Source organism: Tetrao urogallus, assembly GCF_951394365.1.
Source record: "Tetrao urogallus genome assembly, chromosome: 1".
NCBI lineage: Eukaryota > Metazoa > Chordata > Aves > Galliformes > Phasianidae > Tetrao > Tetrao urogallus.
The window spans coordinates 131,399,864-131,418,232 of NC_136813.1; positions in this window are offsets into that span (position 1 = coordinate 131,399,864).

Genomic DNA, 18,369 nt, shown 5'->3' on the forward strand with positions numbered 1-18,369 from the left:
CATCCCTTGATACAACTTGTTGGAAATATCCAAACAATTTATCAGGATGCTATCTCCGAGAAAGCAGATTTTATTCACAATTGCAACGGTGGGCCTCCTGCAAGCAGGAGAGTGTGCAGAAAACAGCATTGCATCTTTTATGCCCTATTACTCAATGCTTATCTCTTTCTCCCCTGATTCCTCATTGGCTGAGTACTTCAGGTTCGCAGTCTTCCCGACACTCAACTAAACATACGGATACTGGCTAAATATAACTTTTTGCTAGCTAAACATACATCACTAATTAGTTAACTTCTCACACTTGCTTATTTAACACTTGGTCATCGTTTCTGGACATCTGCTTGTCCTTGCATAGAAATAAGCTTAGAAGGGGGATAGGGGGAGTACCTTGATGCCTGCCTGTTGCATTCCAACCTACCCACAGAGCAAGGCAATCCAGCCTTGTGTAGAGGCCCTGTCTTCTTCAATGTTTGTTAAGTCTGTTTTTCTTTTGCTGAGGGTCTCTTATCCAAACACAGAATCACAGAATCACAGAATTGTAGGGGTTGGAAGGGACCTCCAGAGATCATCGAGTCCAACCCCCCTGCCAAAGCAGGTTCCCTACACCAGGTCGCACAGGTAGGCATCCAGGCAGGTCTTGAACATCTCCAGAGAAGGAGACTCCACCACCTCCCTGGGCAGCCTGTTCCAGTGCTCCATCACCCTCACTGTAAAGAAGTTCTTGCGCATGTTTGTGTGGAACTTCCTATGCTGCAGTTTCCAGCCGTTTCCCCTTGTCCTATCTCCACTCACCACTGAAAACAGTCTGGCCTTGCCATTCTGCCCCCCACACCTTAGATATTTATAGACCTGGATCAGGTCCCCTCTCAGTCTTCTCAAGGCTGAACAGACCCAGTTCACTCAGCCTTTCCTCATAGGAGAGATGCTCCAGGCCCTTCACCATCTTCGTGGCCCTCTGCTGGACTCTTTCCAAGAGATCCTTGTCTTTTTTGTACTGGGGAGCCCAGAACTGGACGCAGTACTCCAGATGAGGCCTCACCAGGGCAGAGTAGAGGGGGAGGATCACCTCCCTCGACCTGCTGGCCACGCTCTTTTTAATGCACCCCAGTAAGCCATTGGCCTTTTTGGCTACAAGGGCACACTGCTGGCTCATGGCCAACCTGTCATCCACCAGGACACCCAGGTCCCTTTCCGCAGAGCTCCCCTCCAGCAGGTCATCCCCCAACCTGTACTGGTGCATGGAATTATTCCTCCCCAGATGCAAGACTCTACACTTGCTTTTGTTAAACCTCATCCGGTTTTTTTCTGCCCAGCTCTCCAGCCTATCCAGGTCTTGCTGAATGGCAACACAGCCTTCAGGCCTGTCAGCCAATCCTCCCAACTTCGTATCATCAGCAAACTTGCTGAAGGTGGCCATTATCCCCTCATCACGGTCATTGATGAAGATGTTGAACAAGACCGGACCCAGCACAGACCCCTGAGGAACACTGCTAGTTACAGGCCTCCAACCGGACTCTGCACCACCAACAACGACCCTCTGTGCTCTGCCAGTCAGCCAGTTTTCAACCCACCTCACTGTCCACTCATCTATCCCACACTTCCTCAGCTTTGTTATAAGGATGTCGTGGGGGACAGTATCAAATGCCTTGCTGAAATCAAGGTAGACTACATCCACTGCCCTCCCCCTGTCCACCCAGCCAGAGACAACATCATAGAAGGCTACCAGGTTGGTCAAGCACGACTTCCAGAAACAGAATAACCCTACAATATACTTTCTAGTCCATAATACTGTACTTACACTATTGCAGTTTTGCAAGTAAGAATTAATCACATAATTCATCAACTATATTTCTAAAGCATGTTGCTAACATATATGGTATTTCTACTTTTTCACATGAGCTATTTCTAAGGACAAGTTACAAAATACAAATACATTGTGCTCTACTTCTTCAGATCAGTTCCCCCTTTTTAATATCTAATGCAGAAACAACATTCCATTCCTACAAATGTAAGGCCATTACCTCTATTTGCTAGTTGCCTGGGAAAAGAGGCCACTCATCACCTTGCTAACACCTCCTTTCAGGGAACTGTAGAAAGTTAAAAGGTCTCCCCTGAGTGATCCCAGTTTTCTCAGCAGCTCTTTATAACACTTGTGCAAGACCTTACACTTGACTTTGTTCAATTTCTTGAGGTTCTCTTTGTCCCACTGTTCGTGCCTGCCGAGGTCCCTCTCGATGGCATCCTGTTCCTCAGGTTTGTTACCACAGCACACAGCGTGTTGTCATCCGCAAACTTGCTGAGAGTGCACTCGACCCCACTATTGATATCAAAATATTGACAAACGTGTTGAAGAGCATCAGCCCCAGTACTGACCTGTGTGGGACACTACTCGTCACTGATCTCCATCTGGACATTGAGCCACTGGCCACCACTGTCTGGGTACTATCTCACAGCCAGTTCCTCTTCCATCGGACAGTCTGCCCATCAAATCCACATCTTGCCAATTTGGAGAGAAGAATGTTATGGGGAACCATGTCAAAGGCCTTAATGGAATTCCGATTAAGTACTGACATCTAAATAGATGATCCCTGCCTCTTAGCCCCTTTATATCACTTCCATTTAGGTATGTTTATTACCTACAGTCTGATGATCTTTGATTTAGAAATAGATTAACTCTGTGCACTCAGGCTTGACATCTTTTAACATGGAGGTTGTAAGAGAAACAATAAACTGTAAAACAAGTACTCAAGTTTTCAAGGAAGTCTAGAAATGTATTGGAAAAAGAAGGAAGAGTAGAAAAAGTAGTTATTTACAAATGAAAGCCTCACAAGCTTAAAATAAAAATAGTAAGATTTTATTTTGTTCAATTTGGTTTTAGCCAAGGTTATTATGTATCAGACAGCAGGAAAGTAAGCAAAAAAAAAAAAAAAAATTATTCAAAGTTTCATATTTCTCCATTCATTATCTACATTATCTCCATTTCTTCAATATCCAAACAATTATCCTATAGAGTTAAGTAAATATTCGTTAACTCCAGCTTGTCAGGAAGTAATCAGGGACTTGTAATCATATAGAGCAATTCAACTCATTACTGCATGGAATAACAAGTATGCCAATCATATGTTGTAAAGCACCTGGGCAAGAGTCTCTGTCACTTACGATTTATAATACAGAGTATCTGCTTGATTAACAACATCTTTCCACAGACAGTGATTGAATTTTCGTAGAAATTGTTGCTGAACACGAATAAAGCTATCCTAGTGAAAGGTCATGTTTCTAGTGCTTTGATTAAAATAGATCAAGCAGAGATTGAATCAAGGAGTGTTTAGTGTACATATTTACATTTCCAAAGATTCCTTTCTTCTCCTGTGCTAGATAACATTGTTGAAAATCCCTTCTCATGCCACTGAGGGGAGCTCCTTACATATCTATTAGCACATTACTGCTGTAGCTGAGAGCTTCTGCTCTGGGTGACTTTTTGGTAGTGATTTCAGCTTATAAAAGACTGCTTTATGGACATAGCACTAAAGCTACTAGATGTTTGATTCTCTGAAATGAATCGGCTCAGCAGGTGAATGGAAAGCTACCAGTGTCACAAGAGGCAGCAGTGGGGCAATCTCTTCGTTAGATTACCTTGAATCTGAGTTATTCTAATAATCTGAAGATTCGATGTAATGACTAGGTGCACCAATGCTCTTTACCTCTATTGAGTTTTTCTTTGGCGAAATGTTCCCTATAGTGATTTGTACAGATAAATTGGGAAGGAAAAAAAAAAAAAAAAAAAAAAAGGAATGGATGTTTGCTGAAGGATGATGTGTTGCAGATGCTGTGAGTAGATACGAGAGCAACTGCAGAGCATGTGGTTGTGTTTTCACTGGGGAATAATTACAACTGAGAGCCAGCCTTAAGCAGTCAATTATCACTAAGTAACTGAATGAGAAAAGTAATCTTATTTTACAAATAACAGAAAAGTGTGCATCAAGGCAATGATTCCTTTATAGAACAGCCCTTCAACATGATTTTTATAATTTTGTGGATGTTATTTTAACACATATCTAGGGAATGTGAGGACTGCAGCACAGAAACTCTTCTGTTGGGTGTACATGGTAATATCTTTTGAGAATGTGAACAGAGGCAAAAGGGACTAAACAGAGAAAAGAGTTGTAGAGAAACTGAGAAGAATATAAAGAGAAGTTTGAGAGATCAGCAATAAAGAGATGATAAGGGGCTGTGTATGAGACACATAGCACATAGAAACAAGATAGGAGGGAAAATAAGAGACTTAGCTCAGTGTCCAATCTTGTGTCTCATACAATTGGTGGAGTTTGTAACTTTTTATCTCTTACTTACGGACAAGGTCAGATTTTAGATCATTTCTTTAATCATCACCTGGATGTTAGAATACCAAAATAATTCACTCTTTTATGAAGAATTTTAGTCCTGGCTTTCTCTGCTTTCAATTCAGTTTCTCAGAAACTTTTCTGTCTGACTGGAAGACAGAGACATGGGACATTCAGAACCTGCACCAACAATAGAGTGACTAAGCCAACAAGGATTATTAAAAATGGTTTTATCTTTACTTAGTTGCTTCTCTGATCCTCAGTCTTCAGGTTCCATTCTGTCTTTTGAAGAGAGAAAGATGACCGTGCTGGGCAAATAGATAGGATAGCAATAGGAAAAAGTGATGACAAACTTTAAGTAGGCAGTGTTTTCACTGAAAAGTTATTGCCACTGCAAAAGTAAAAGCAGCAGTTGAACAAATTATTGAGACAAAAAGAAATCCAAGGAAAGGAAATGTTTCCCACAATTCAGTACTAACCATATGTTCACAAAACACAGAGTTCCTAAGTTAACTCTCTGAAAAGAAAGTAATGTAGAGTAAGTGTATACACTTTGGGGATTTAGGATGGAAGATGTGGAGTAAAGGATAGCTGGAGAAACTTGGACATTATCACCATGGCAAACTCACATAGAGCATAACATATAGTATGCCTGTGTTCCAAAATCATGTACTAGGATTGATTGTATTCAATCAATTCATATAACAGTAGAGTTTTATGGTAAGCTGATGAATATGATATGGATTTATAGAAGGAACAAATGTCAATGAACAGCTTTATAGAGACTTGATGGGATGGAAGGGGACAGATTATCTTGAAGTGTTAATAGGGGAGATGAGAAGGATGAATGCAGAGGAAAGAGATAAACAAGTCTATTCCCATGCTTAGTTCTTGTAACCAACTGACATATAGGTGTTATGGGTGCTAAGTTACAGGTAAATCATTTATATTTCAGTTCTCAGCCCGCAACTTTGCTCCCTAGACGGTTTGAAGCATGACAGGAGGAGACATAGTTATGAGTAACATAATATTCTTTTCCCACCTCTTTTCAAGTCTCATACTGGAACCACTTCATAATTCAGGCTACCTAAACAACTATACACTTCTGCAAAGGATTTAAATTCACAGTGGAAGTGAATCAGATTATAACAGCTTTGCTAAAAGAGCATACAAATTGTCTGGCAGTTGACTTAGTTTCCAGGAAACAATTTAGCAAAATTCTTATTTTCTAACTATTATAAAATCTGTAATACTTCTCTAACTGTAAGAGCAGTAATACCAATTTTCAGGAATGAGCTCTAGTTGAATTAATTCATAACAGTAAGCTGCTTTCATGTTTTCACTTGCAAGGTGTTCTTCACCATGAAAGATACTTAGGATTATTGTTCTAAAAAGGTAAAGTAATTCAGACATCAACCTATAACAATTAACAGCAGCAGACAGACTTTATCTTGCTATCCTAGAAGTACTTATGCTGACTGTACACAAGCAAATCTGTGGCACTGAACAGGATCCTTCTGATAGTGCCAAGAAAACAGATCAGTGTCACTTCATGTCTGCTCTCCATCACCTTTAGAAGTTGTGGAGATCAAGGGAGGTTCTTTAAACTGGAAAAAGGAAAACAACACATCCAACTTCAGGAAGGACAAGAGGGGGATCCAAGGATCATCTGTGTTCCTGGGAAGTTTGTATGGCAGTTTCTAGGCCATGAAGAATAATCAGGAATAATCAGCATGGATTTACCAAGGACAAACAACGCCTGATGAATCACGTTGCCTGACTTTAGCAGGACTTCTACTGTGTTCTTTCAGAGAGTATCTTTAAAGTCAAAATAAGACATAAGTGGATAGATGGGTGGAAAACTGACTGCAGTGCTGAGCTCAAAGAATGATGTCACAAAATCCAATGGCAACTGGTTACTTCAGGGATCAGTGTTGGGACCAATAGATGTCTTTTTTGACAACCAGGATGGCTGGTGAGAGTGCACTTTCAGCAAGTTTGTGAATGACCCCAAGTGGGACAGGGATAAAGCAGCCAATACCCTGGACAGCTAGTATGTTTGCAAAGGGACTTTTATGTCTTGTGTTTGTCATAAAGTCCAGCAAAGGCAAGTGCAGAGTCCTGCTTTTGCCACTCCAGGTTTGTACTTTCGTAAAATATAAGGCGAATATGGAATCTTATTGCTGTGTATAACAACCTATAAAAGAAGGCACACCCAGACTTTTCTCAGAAGTGTACAGTGGAAAGAAGAAAAATAATAGACACAATTTGGAAAATGGGAAATTCCAAACAGATGTAAGCAAAATGAACATTCATCATAACAGTGATGAAATGCTAGAAAAGGTGTCCAGAGAGGTGATGGCATCTCCAGTCTTGGGGATACCCAAAACGTGATGGTACAAGTCCCTGAGCAACCTGACCTACCTTGTCCCTGCTTTGAGTTCAAGGATGGACAAGGTTACCTTTGAAGTTTCCTTTTAGCCTATATGATTTTATTTTGTTACTTATTTCCTTAATCCTTCACTATTTGCTGTCTGCTTTTGAAGATGAGTTGAACAGCTTTCCGAATTGTCTTCATGTTTAAGGTGAAACACTGCATCTGAAAGGGCTGACAGGTGCCCCCCATGCATACTTTATATTCAAGCATTGACCTGATTCCTCTGAAGCATATCCTGCTTCACTGCTCAATTTTACAAGTCCTTCACCTTCATGCACAGGATGTCATCTAACTTATGATTTCTATGCATTAGTGAATTTATATTTCAGACACACAATGCTAACTGATGCAGAATGGCTATTACTCACTATCAAATCAGATCATTCAGAAGGCTTATACATCTGCTTCCTTTAGTCATACAACCAGACATGACAGGGAGAAGATCAGTTATACTCCTTAAGTGACCTCCATGCACTTTAGTAATGCCAAGTTGGTGCAAAGAATGCTTCTAACACCATCAAGATCTAGACCAAACAAAGAGAAAACAGTCAAATTTATTTCTGTAATTCATGGTAGCTGTCAAAGCCTTGACAGCACAGGCAGTATGGAATTAAATTTATGTTGATATGTACTGAAAGTATTTTGCTTTTCAGAGGCATAAGCTCTTCTGAATTCAGCAGTTAGAAAAGAAAGGAGCATAGGTAGCATCAGGCAGGCTTTGCTGACAGCTCTTTTCTCAGACTTATTAAATTTCTTTGCACAGACAACAAATTCATGCAATTTTCTCTGCTGTAAGAACATAAAAGAAAAGCAACTTTTAAACAAATATTATTATTGAGATGTGTCCTGTTTCAAAACAACTTATAGCTACATTTGTCTCTGGACCGACTCCACCAATGTCATCAGTATTAGATCATGGATTCATTTGGCTTGTGGTATTATGGTTGGAATAACTACAGTTGTGGGGTTTTGTTTTCTTGCCAGGATCAAATCTGAAAGATATTAGTAGCATCGACAGTAGAAGAAAATGACAGTACTTTTACAACTATGAACATGCCAGAGAGATTTGCAAGGGTTTTCATTTTACTGATATTTGTAGAAACAAATATTACTGTCCCAGGACACGTAACGGTTGTATATCTCCAAGGAAATGAAAATATATAACAGCGGAATGAGTCAAGAGGAAAGGAGGTACCATGATAATTCTTGGATAGAACTTTGCTTGCAAGGCTTGTACAAATAGTTGGAATTCCTTTAGTGAAGATACTTGTCAGGTGTTTTTTTTGTTTGGTTTTTTTTTTTTTTTTTTTTTTTTTGGTGAGATTTTCAGGTCTGATCAGGCTAGGATTCCAAAGACTTTAATTATTTTGTTAGTTTGTTAGTTTGTTTTGTTTTTTATGGTGACGCAAGAAGAGCTTGACAAGTTAGAGGGAAGTATTAGCTGTCTTACAGACAAGCACAGGCTTGTCACTGCTCATCTGCAATCACCATGGGGTGCTAAAACCAATGATCTTATTTATATGTGAGTGACCATATAGCACAGGTTTTGTTCAATATTAATGTGGATAAAGTAGCTTTATAAGAAAGAGTCACTTAGATTTAGGCTAGAAATGGCTGGCTCTCAGACCAGATAAAAAATAGAGTAAGAAGGAATCTTTAGAAAGCCATGTGTCTTGATTCTGAGTAAGATCATGACTGAGTGTGAACCAGGAAGAAATCACAAGTTTCCAAGATAGCTAGATCTCTTCAGATCCATCACTGGCCTTCAAAGTTTTATGTTAGAGTCTAACTCCAAGGAAATAAGTACAGGACCATAGACTCTGGAAATTCAGTATTTGGCTCTGAACGCCAAAGTATGTCATAAGAGCGCTCTGTAAAAATATCTAAGCAAAGAGAGGTAAACCAGCTATGTGTCAACCAGAGCAGCATTCTCTAGGAGTTCTACTTGTCATTTCTCCCTTGCTTTTTATCTAATTCCTTGACCTAATTATTATTGTTACTATTTTTAATTTGAGCTTGAGTTTTATAGACCTGGGTTGCTCCATCTTTGAAGGGGACAGTAAGTCAAGCATCACAGAGACATTCCCTGAAACAGCTGGGACACTCTTTGTTTGTTAGAGTGTTAGAACCAGTGTGGGAATATCACAAATATAGGCTTATGGGAAGCTTCTCATTTTCCTTCTAGGAAACTTTCATTTGTTACTTGCCGAGAAGAAGTATCTTTGAAGAAGTTTGTCATTTTTCTTAGAAGAAATGGAACTAGTAGCACTATAGTTCCTAAAAACCCTTGAACATTCTAGCCACCCAAGGGTTGACAGTTACAAACTAATTGAAGACAAAACCCCTGATCAAACTAGCAGATTTGTGGACTTCAGTCTATTTACATGGACAATAAATGTAATTCATATGAATGTGGTATTATAATCAGTAACATCCATCTGGTATATTACCTATTCAAGGCACTGAACAAATTGCCACGTGTAAATTAAGACATGGGAACACAACTTGGAAGTTAATAACTGGTATCCCACAGGAATAATACAAGTATCTTAATTTATCTTACTATAACATTGTAGTGTATCAGCCAATCAAAAAATATTTTTCCATTAAAAATCTGCTCTGCACCTGGAAATGCGCTGTTACTACAGTTGGCAAGAGCTACAAAGATTTCCACTGGTAGACCATTAATCAAATCTGTGACAGTTTGAAAGATCAAATCTGCTATCAGTTAGTTTGTCATCTTAAAAAATAAAAATAAAAATAAACACATAAACACAAAACTTCCACACACCCAGAAGTAACAGAAAGCTCTTTTGTTTGACAGCATCACTTGAGAGACCAAAGGCAGATTAATCCTCTCAGCTGAACCAGTTTTCTTCTCCTTATAAGAAATAAAGTACATTGGTGAAAAAGCAGTAAGCTACATGTTAGTACATTCATTTCATTCTAGGGAAAAACAGACTTATTCCACATATTCCATTAAACAACTGTCAGATCTCCATCTTATCTACCAGCTCACCAGCGCTTGCAGGCACTGCTGACTGCAGCTGAATATGAATTGGTTGTGTGAGAGTGGAATATTTTGTTCACCTTGTTAACTGACGTAACCCTTAAGGTTGCTCTAAGACCTTCAGACTTCTGCCCTGTGTCTTATATCCAGCTTTTGACCCCTCTCTTTGCTTTCTCTGTCATCTGTCTCTTCTGCCTCTTATCAGCTCTTCCATTAAAGTTACAGCTAATTTGCTTGATGCTGTTGTTCCTATTGCTTTACAAATATTTTGCTAACTAAATTTAATTATTCCCTTCATCTGTTATTGACAACAGATCTTGATGACAATGCAGAAGAATCCAGATAAAAGCTGCTTTTGGATCTTTATGCACAACTATATAGTTTGTATGAGTCTCTATGTCTTAGCAGCGCCAGCTGCTTATTTAAATTTATTTGAAAAACTCAGAATTGAAGTACTTGATGTGATGTGAGTTTGAGGCGAAACAGTTACTGGATATTTACTCAGAGCTGTAATGTGAATAAGTAGATAAAAGCAAACATACTGCTTTTGTATGATTTTGTATGATCATGATCTAATAGCAAGTACTGAAAACAGCAGAGGCACATAAGCATCAAGAATAAAACTTGTATTAATTCCTTCTGATGAAAGTCTTTATACTTCTAAAACAAACAAACAAATGTTGTACTTTAATCTCAAGAGATATTACTGAAAATATCTAAAATTCCATATCCAGATACCACCTAAATTGGCTGTAAGTTTGCAGTTAGAATTTTTTTTACAATTTTAGGACCCTACTTGTATAATTCCCTAAGTCAAAACCCAGGCTGCCACCTTTAGTCTTTCAAGTCTATATATGGGTTGTTTTCATTAAGAAAGCTAAGATTAGTCAGAAATTACTTTTAAAATATTTTCCAGAGAACTAAATTTAGCTATTTAAACTGCTGTCACTAGGAAACTTAGATAAAATGTTTTTGCTTTGAGATCTGGGTTCATTGAACTCTCCCAAACTCCTAGCATATGCCTGAGCCAAAAAACTGTGGAGCAACAGTTCACAAAAACTCCTGAGAACCAGATCCACTGACTCTGGCAGAGAACAAATGTTTTTAAATTCATTTAACTTCTTTTATGAAGATAATCTAAGCAGTACCAACTGGCTCATTCCACGAGAATCTTTCCTTCTTCTCTCAGGACAAAATGATAACATAGGAATCAAAAATTTGCACTGTCACAGAATCACAGCTTGTAATTCTTCACTGTAGAAACAGATCTGTAGGAATGAAAATATTTTATTGTATAATATAGTAGAGAATATTGGAAAATAACTGAAATCACCATCTTTTCTGTTTAGCCACGGTATTGTAGAGACCTCTGTAATGCCCTGTCTCTAATGTAAATGTACAGTACTCCAAATAGTTCTCTTATTTATTTTGTCTTAGCAATCAGCTGCAGCCTTTTGGAGGATAATAAAATCAGTTTTATTCCCACACACATACAATGCTATCTATTATGACCAATTTACATTTTTCAGAGAAGCTAAAATAGGAAAAATACACAAGAGCACCCTTGTTCAAATAAATACTGGTGTGTCTGTATGGAATAACAATTACATGTTGAAGCTAGAGCAGATGTGTGAGTGTGAATCACATATGGGTAGGTTGGGGAATTATAATCAGCCAAACAGGCTGAGGAATCAATCAGCAATGGGAATTTTTCTATGGCCAAAAAATGTTTTTTTCTAATGGAATTATTTCTAATGGGGCAAGATAGGGAAAGTGATTTTGAACCTGTGTTTTGCTGAAGGTTTAGTGTAGAAGTTCCCCAAGCATAAGGCATATTTCTATGTTACAAATGCAAAATGAAATGAGAAGCCAGGCTGCCACCTTGGCAGCCACCTCTAAAACTGCTGAAAAGAAGTTTGCGGACCCCTCATTTAATACTCTGCAAGAAGAAAAACTCCATAGTTAAGACTAGAGTTGTGAATGATGTTTTTCCTGCCTTTGTCACATGCTCTGCCATAGACATAGAGCTGCTGGAGTGTGTCCAGAGTAGAACACGAGGATAATCAGAGGGCTGGAGCATCTGTCCTATGAAGAAAAGGCAATGGAGCTGAACTTATTCAGCCCGGAAAGAGGAGGTTTCAGGGAGATCTCACTGTGATTTTCCAGTACTTGAAGGGAGTTTGTAAGCAAGATGAAGACAAACCTTTTATATGGTCTGATAATAATAGAATAAGGGGAACAGTTTTAAACTACAAGAGAAGAAATTTAAATTAGATGTCTAGAGGAAATTCCTTTCTCAGAGAATGGAAAGGTGCTGGGACAGATTGCCCAGAGAATCTCTGGTGGATGCCCCATCCTCAGTTTAGATGGGGCCCTGGGCAGCCTGATCTACTGGGCAGCAACCCTGCCCACAGCAGGGAGATTGGAATCAGGTAATCTTTAAGGTCCCTTCCAATTGTAGAATCATAGATTGATTCTATTGTATGATTCCATGATTCAAGATAAGGTTTGGACTGATTTACACTGCCATTGAGTATACAACAAGAAGTCTTATGAGGAGTGGCTGAGGGAGCTGGGATTGTTTAGTCTGGAAAAAAGGAGGCTCAGGGGAGACCTCATTGCACTCTACAACTGCCTGAAGGGAGGTTGGGGTGAAGAGGGGTTTGACCTCTTCTCCCAGGCAACAAACAGGACCCGAGGAAATGGCCAGAAGTTGTACCAGAGGAGGTTTAGGTTAGACATGAGGAAGAAGTTTTTCTCTCAGAGAGTGGTCAGGCACTGGAATGGCTGCCCAGGGGGGTGGTGGAGTCGCCGTCCCTGGCAGTGTTCAAGAGGCGTCTGGATGAGGAGCTACAAGATATGGGTTAGTGCTTGTGGTAGCAGTGGTAATGAGAAGATGATTGGACTAGATGATCTTATAGGTCGCTTCCAACCTTGTGATTCTATGATTCTATCAACTGTTACTATCATCAGTAAAATGCATCAAAAACTGTCAGTTCCTTTAAAGGATGAACTATCATCTTGTTGCAATTTACCTCATCATGCAATCTAATGATATATCTTCATTTAAATTTGTGATGTTCCACTGGTACTTTTGTAGTCTCACAACACTATTTAAAACACGTGTCCAAGTTGCCTACATTTCTGCATTATCAATCAGAAATGTTCATTCAGTGAGTTCATTCAATGTCTTTTCCAGTATTGTGTTCCTTCCTCGTTTATTCCAGTACTTGTAAAACAGTTTTGCATGAGCCATCAACATATGCACACTCCCAGAGGGAGCTGACTATAAAAAGTTATGTGGCAAATATTGTCTAATATTGAATTCCTTACTTTATACTGTTTGTTTTGTATTTCATGTGTTGTCATGTATCTTGCATTACACTACTGAAATGAACAAAGGCGTGTGTAAGCTGGGGGTTCAAAACATCCTCTGAAAACCTGTCAGAAACATCTTCTGTTAACTTCAAGAGGTCAACAAATGGGCTTATTAAACTCTGACAGAATCGTTGAATATCCCAAGTTGGAAGCAACCTACAAGCATCCATGAGTCCAACTCTAGATCCATAAGACTACCCAAAAAGCAAACTTTGTGTATGAGAACACTGTGCAAATTCCCCTTGACCTCCAGCAGCATGAGGCCATGCCCACTGCCCTGGGGAGCCTGTGCCAGTGCTTGACCATCGTCTGGTGCAGACCCTGTCCCTGACCCCCAGCTGCCCTCCCCTGACAGCTCCATGTTCCCTCAGGCCCTGTCGCTGTCACACAGCAGAGCTCAGCGCTGCCCTCCATTCCCTGTGAGGAGCTGCAGCCGCCATCAGGCCTCCCCTCAGCTCCTCTGCTCTGCGCTGAGCAAACACAGGGCCCTCAGCCGCTCCTCACACACCTTGCCCTCCAGACCTTTCCCCATCTTTGTAGCCCTCCTTTGGGTTCTCTCTAATAGTTCTACATGCTTTCCTATGTTGTGCTGCCTCAAACCTGCACGCAGTGCTTGAGGTGGAGCTGCACAGCGCAGAGCAGAGCAACCCCTTCCCTTGGGGTTGCACTGCTGGGTGTGATGCATCCTATGGTTGGCCCCCGGATGTTTTTGTTGTCAACCACAGTCTAAGAGGTCTGAGAGCAACAGGCAATTTGTAGTGATTACAAAATATTACTTGTGACTTGGACTGTTACTATTTAACTTGATTGGGTGGCACCTATGTAGTGAGCCTGAGAGATTTTTTGTCCATATCTCCAAGATACCTGCTAAGTAAGAAAAGCAATTCTAGCTAGATTCTTTATTTATGGACATTCTCACCTGGGAATTCAAAATACGAATGCAGAAGAACCAAGGTCACTAATACAGTGCTCAGGGGTTGCTGTGTCCTGCAGCTGCTGCTTCTGCTGCTCACATGCCTGCTCTGTGTGGAAAGAAGACAGTGATGTTTGTTGTTTCATCACAAATGCGTTGATCTACCAAAATAAAGAGCATGTTATCATATGGTATTCAGTTCATAACTGAAGGAGATTTCTCAACTATTTTCTTCTTCAACAGAAACTCCATATGCATTAGCTGCTTCCCAAAAAGCATGCAGAGAGTCCTGGCAGTTGTTTCTTAGCCCCAGAGGTAAAATAATATCTCATAATTTGGAAAACTTCTGATATTCCAGATTTTTAAGCATTTTACAGAAGAAATACAAGCATTTTCCAGTAAGTATGGAGATGGTTATGGAACTTAAATCTAGTGATCAGAAAAAATCAAGGCTTTCAATTTCTAATGATAGCTGACGTGTCCTGAATTGTTTCCAGTCATGCCAGTGAGGCGTTCTATAACAATTTTACTGAAAGCAGATTGCATTCTTCATTCTTTTCCCACAATCTTTGTTAAGTGGACTTAAACAGCACTGAAGATGTAGTTAACTGAAGAAAAGACAATGCATAAAGAAGTAGAAAACAAACTGATTTATCATTTGCTTTAAAGACATAAGGAGATTGTCTTCTTAGGTATGTCTGAGATACTTTGTTGGTTTTTTTTTGCAATTGCAATAAGACACCATCAGAATATATACCATCCTGTCTATTGGTCTTTTTTTACAGAAATTAGAGATCTTTTCTCCCGTGAGTCTGAGAAAGTCATCTTGTGAATGGATGCATATGGAAATAGTTACCAAAAAATACAGTAGCACACTAGGGAGAGGAATCCGTAGTTGGTGCAAAGAACATTGAGAAAGCCAAAGATGTCTGACAGGCTTATATAATGAGGGCATATATTTTCAATTTGTGTATTTTCTCTTTTTCATTTCTTAGAAGAGATGGAAGATACTACGTGTCTCTATTGCAAACATGATTTTTTTTTGTGAATCTAAGTTACTTAGTGCCACTTCTACTTTGAGTAGATCTCTTTGCTTTTTATCCTTTTGTGCTAACTGTGTAACCCAATCACAGAAATAACATCTGGGATGGCAACCTATCTTATTTTACAGACAACGGCAGCCAAGTAGAAGTGGCACTCCCAGTTGACAGAGGATTCCCATTTCTGTGAATAGATGTTAGAAACATCTATGAGTCTCTCGCAAGCTTTGGGCGACAGAACTTGGATATCTGAAAACTAGCCTGGTATGTCTTCTGATAGATGAAGAAGCACAGGCTTATTGATGTAAAATATAAGTTTCCTTCAGAGAAATAAGGCCACCACAGGTTTTGTAAAAGTAGTAGGAGCCTCAGCATAACAAGTGGATACTGGAAGCCTCCTCCTTTACAGCACGATTTCCATCTTCTGTTTTTGATGAAAATCTTTGTCAAGAAGTAATAAGACTTTGAAACATTCCTACTGCTAGATTAACTGGATCTCAGCGTGGTACAGAGAGGCTAGCAACTATGCAAGTAAAGAACAAGGCTTTCTTATGATACTGGATAGAAACTGTTTATGAAGGTTGAGTCCTTTGAAAATATTTTGATGGCACATCTGACCATCAGATTCAGAAAACCTGTTTTCATTGTGAAGTGAAACAGGAACAACATGCAATTTGGGCATTCACTACTATAGGGATTCAGTCATTCCCCATCAATGGTGTCATGGGTTAAGGAGCAACAAGGCCCGTTCCGCTAAATTGTCCTTGACAGAAATTTTGCTTCAATAGATATATGATACTACTTGGAAGAAGTGGAATTATATCAGTCATATATCAGGCACAGTTGCTTGGATAGTTTTCCACAAAAGAATTCATCATCAAAAATTCCACAGTATATCAGGAAGAATTAATGCTTGACTGAGGAACCTGTTGTTCAGATTAATGGTGTGCCATGCCAAAATACCAGTAGCTACCTTGCAGAGCTGGCCTGAGTTGCTAGAATATATTTTATTCTTTCCATCCAGATGTTAATGTGATCAGAAACATCAGCCTATTCATTAGGCAACGTGGCAAGAACTCATCCTTAAATATGATTCCATTTCCCTGTATCCTGTCAGAGGAGATCCTAAAACTACAGTAGCTCCTCAGCTACAGAGATTGTCCAGAGGTGAAGACAACACCAGCTTCTGCAACTGAAGAATGCGGCTGTCTAGTTTTGAGAGGGTTTGAGTTGCAACTATCCTGTATCATTCCTCTGCATTGATCTTTGTTAGCTTCTAGTCTGCTTTAGCTGCCAATTTGAGGATCTGGTTCTAATCTTCAAAGCCATCACCAAGTTTTAATCTATTCATATTGGCAGGATGTTGCTATCTACACTGCAACAGAGACTCCAGAGCAAAGTATGCTTGGGCTAAATAAAGATATTTTTGAGAGAGGGCCTTCAGTACAGAATAATCTCTTCAAGGAGGTCACACACTCTGCACTCCCAAACCATAAAACCACTCCTCATATCATTTTCTGCTTCACTTATTCTCTGGAGAATGCTCATGTTTATGGTACTAAATAATTTATTACTATATCAGATATGGGGAACAGTGAAATTGTGATTCCTGGTATTTATTTTCAATCTAGAATAAACAAACTGACAATCATGGAAAAGTTACTGACACAGAAGATAATGTGCTGTCCATTTTAGGATTCCAATGATATCCTGAGCTCCCAATTTGGAGTCTGTAAATTGGAAAGTGGTTCTGTTAGTCCCCAGATTTCAGCAATTTTATATACACTTCCAGACATGTCTCAAGAAAGATTTTTTCACTAGAACAGAGTTGATTCAAGATATGAAAGTATATTTTTATCAGCAGAGAAGATTTATGTCATGTATTTATCTCCCTTCCAAAGTAGCCTCTTCTGCCTTCCACATATCCTACTGGGATAATCTCCTGCAGTTGCTAATTCATGATGAGATTGCTCAAGATATACACTTGCAATGGAGTGTCTATTGTTGTTTGAAGGTACTTGCAAAAAATATATATTATCTTTCATTTACAAGTAATCAGATGTGTTACAAATGGTGACACAATGGTAGGAATCAGGTGACAGCTTGAAGATCACCTGATCTTTATAACAGTCTACAAGGAGCTCTATTTTATTAGTGAATAGAAAGAGAAAAGAAGTAACAAGAAAATAACACAGAGAGAAATGAAAAACCAACAGCCAATCCCACAATTCATGGTATATTCATTTTGCATATTCTGCCTTGTAGTAGACCAGTAGATCTCTGTCTGTTGATGTTTGTATGATGGTTTAAGAGAAAAAGCAAAGATTGCCTTTTTCTTTCAGTGGTACTTGCTTTCATACCCAGCCTCCTATTTGGCTAACAACAGTGGAATATCTACTTGTTGCAGATTAATTTCCAAACTTTGAGTATTCTGTGTTTTTTTACTTGATACTTCAGCTTTATAAACTCACATGGAGGAAAAAATGTGTAAAGCCAAGTGCACCTTAAAGGCTCAGAGCTATGTGGAAACTAAAAATATTGTCATGTAATATTTCACAGAAAGTCTGCATAATTTGCAGTGTTTACAACTAGCAATCTGGCTGAAGATTCTGTTCTAATTATTTCTGGGATAATTTTCGTAATTCAAGTATGAGGTGGCCTACCCTCAAAAACATCTCAGATTCCACTTTTGTGATTCATTTATGAAGCAAGTTATTTTCAATCTTTCCCATGCTCTTAGTGTCATGGGATTTTTATTCTCTTGGAGCCACGATAACACAAATAACATTAGCGATAGCGAATGTATCATCCATTTAGAATTTCTGATAAGAAAGAAACTCACAACCTCTGATAATTTGTAAGTGGGCATCTCTTTGAGAGATAACATCTTTTGCTACCTGCTACCAATACAAACCCTGCTGTTGTCAGTTGTGAAAGGCTGCATGAACTGAAGTAGATGCCAGAGGAACTGCAGTGTTTGCACCTTTTTTCAAACCCGGTGTGTAAATCCTAGGTGAATATTGAGTAGATTTATTTAGCACATTTGCTGTTAGTTTTTCGGTGATTCGATACATACAGAAATCCTTATCCCTTTGGCATGTTTCCCTTACTTCAGGTGAACTCTGAGTCCTGTTTCTGTTTTGCAGTTAAATTAAGGACATGGGTTCCTTGAAACAACCGTACTACCCTGTTACAGCAAAATAAGAACATTTGGAAGGGCCTGCAAAGCTTTTTTATACAGAAACTAGACA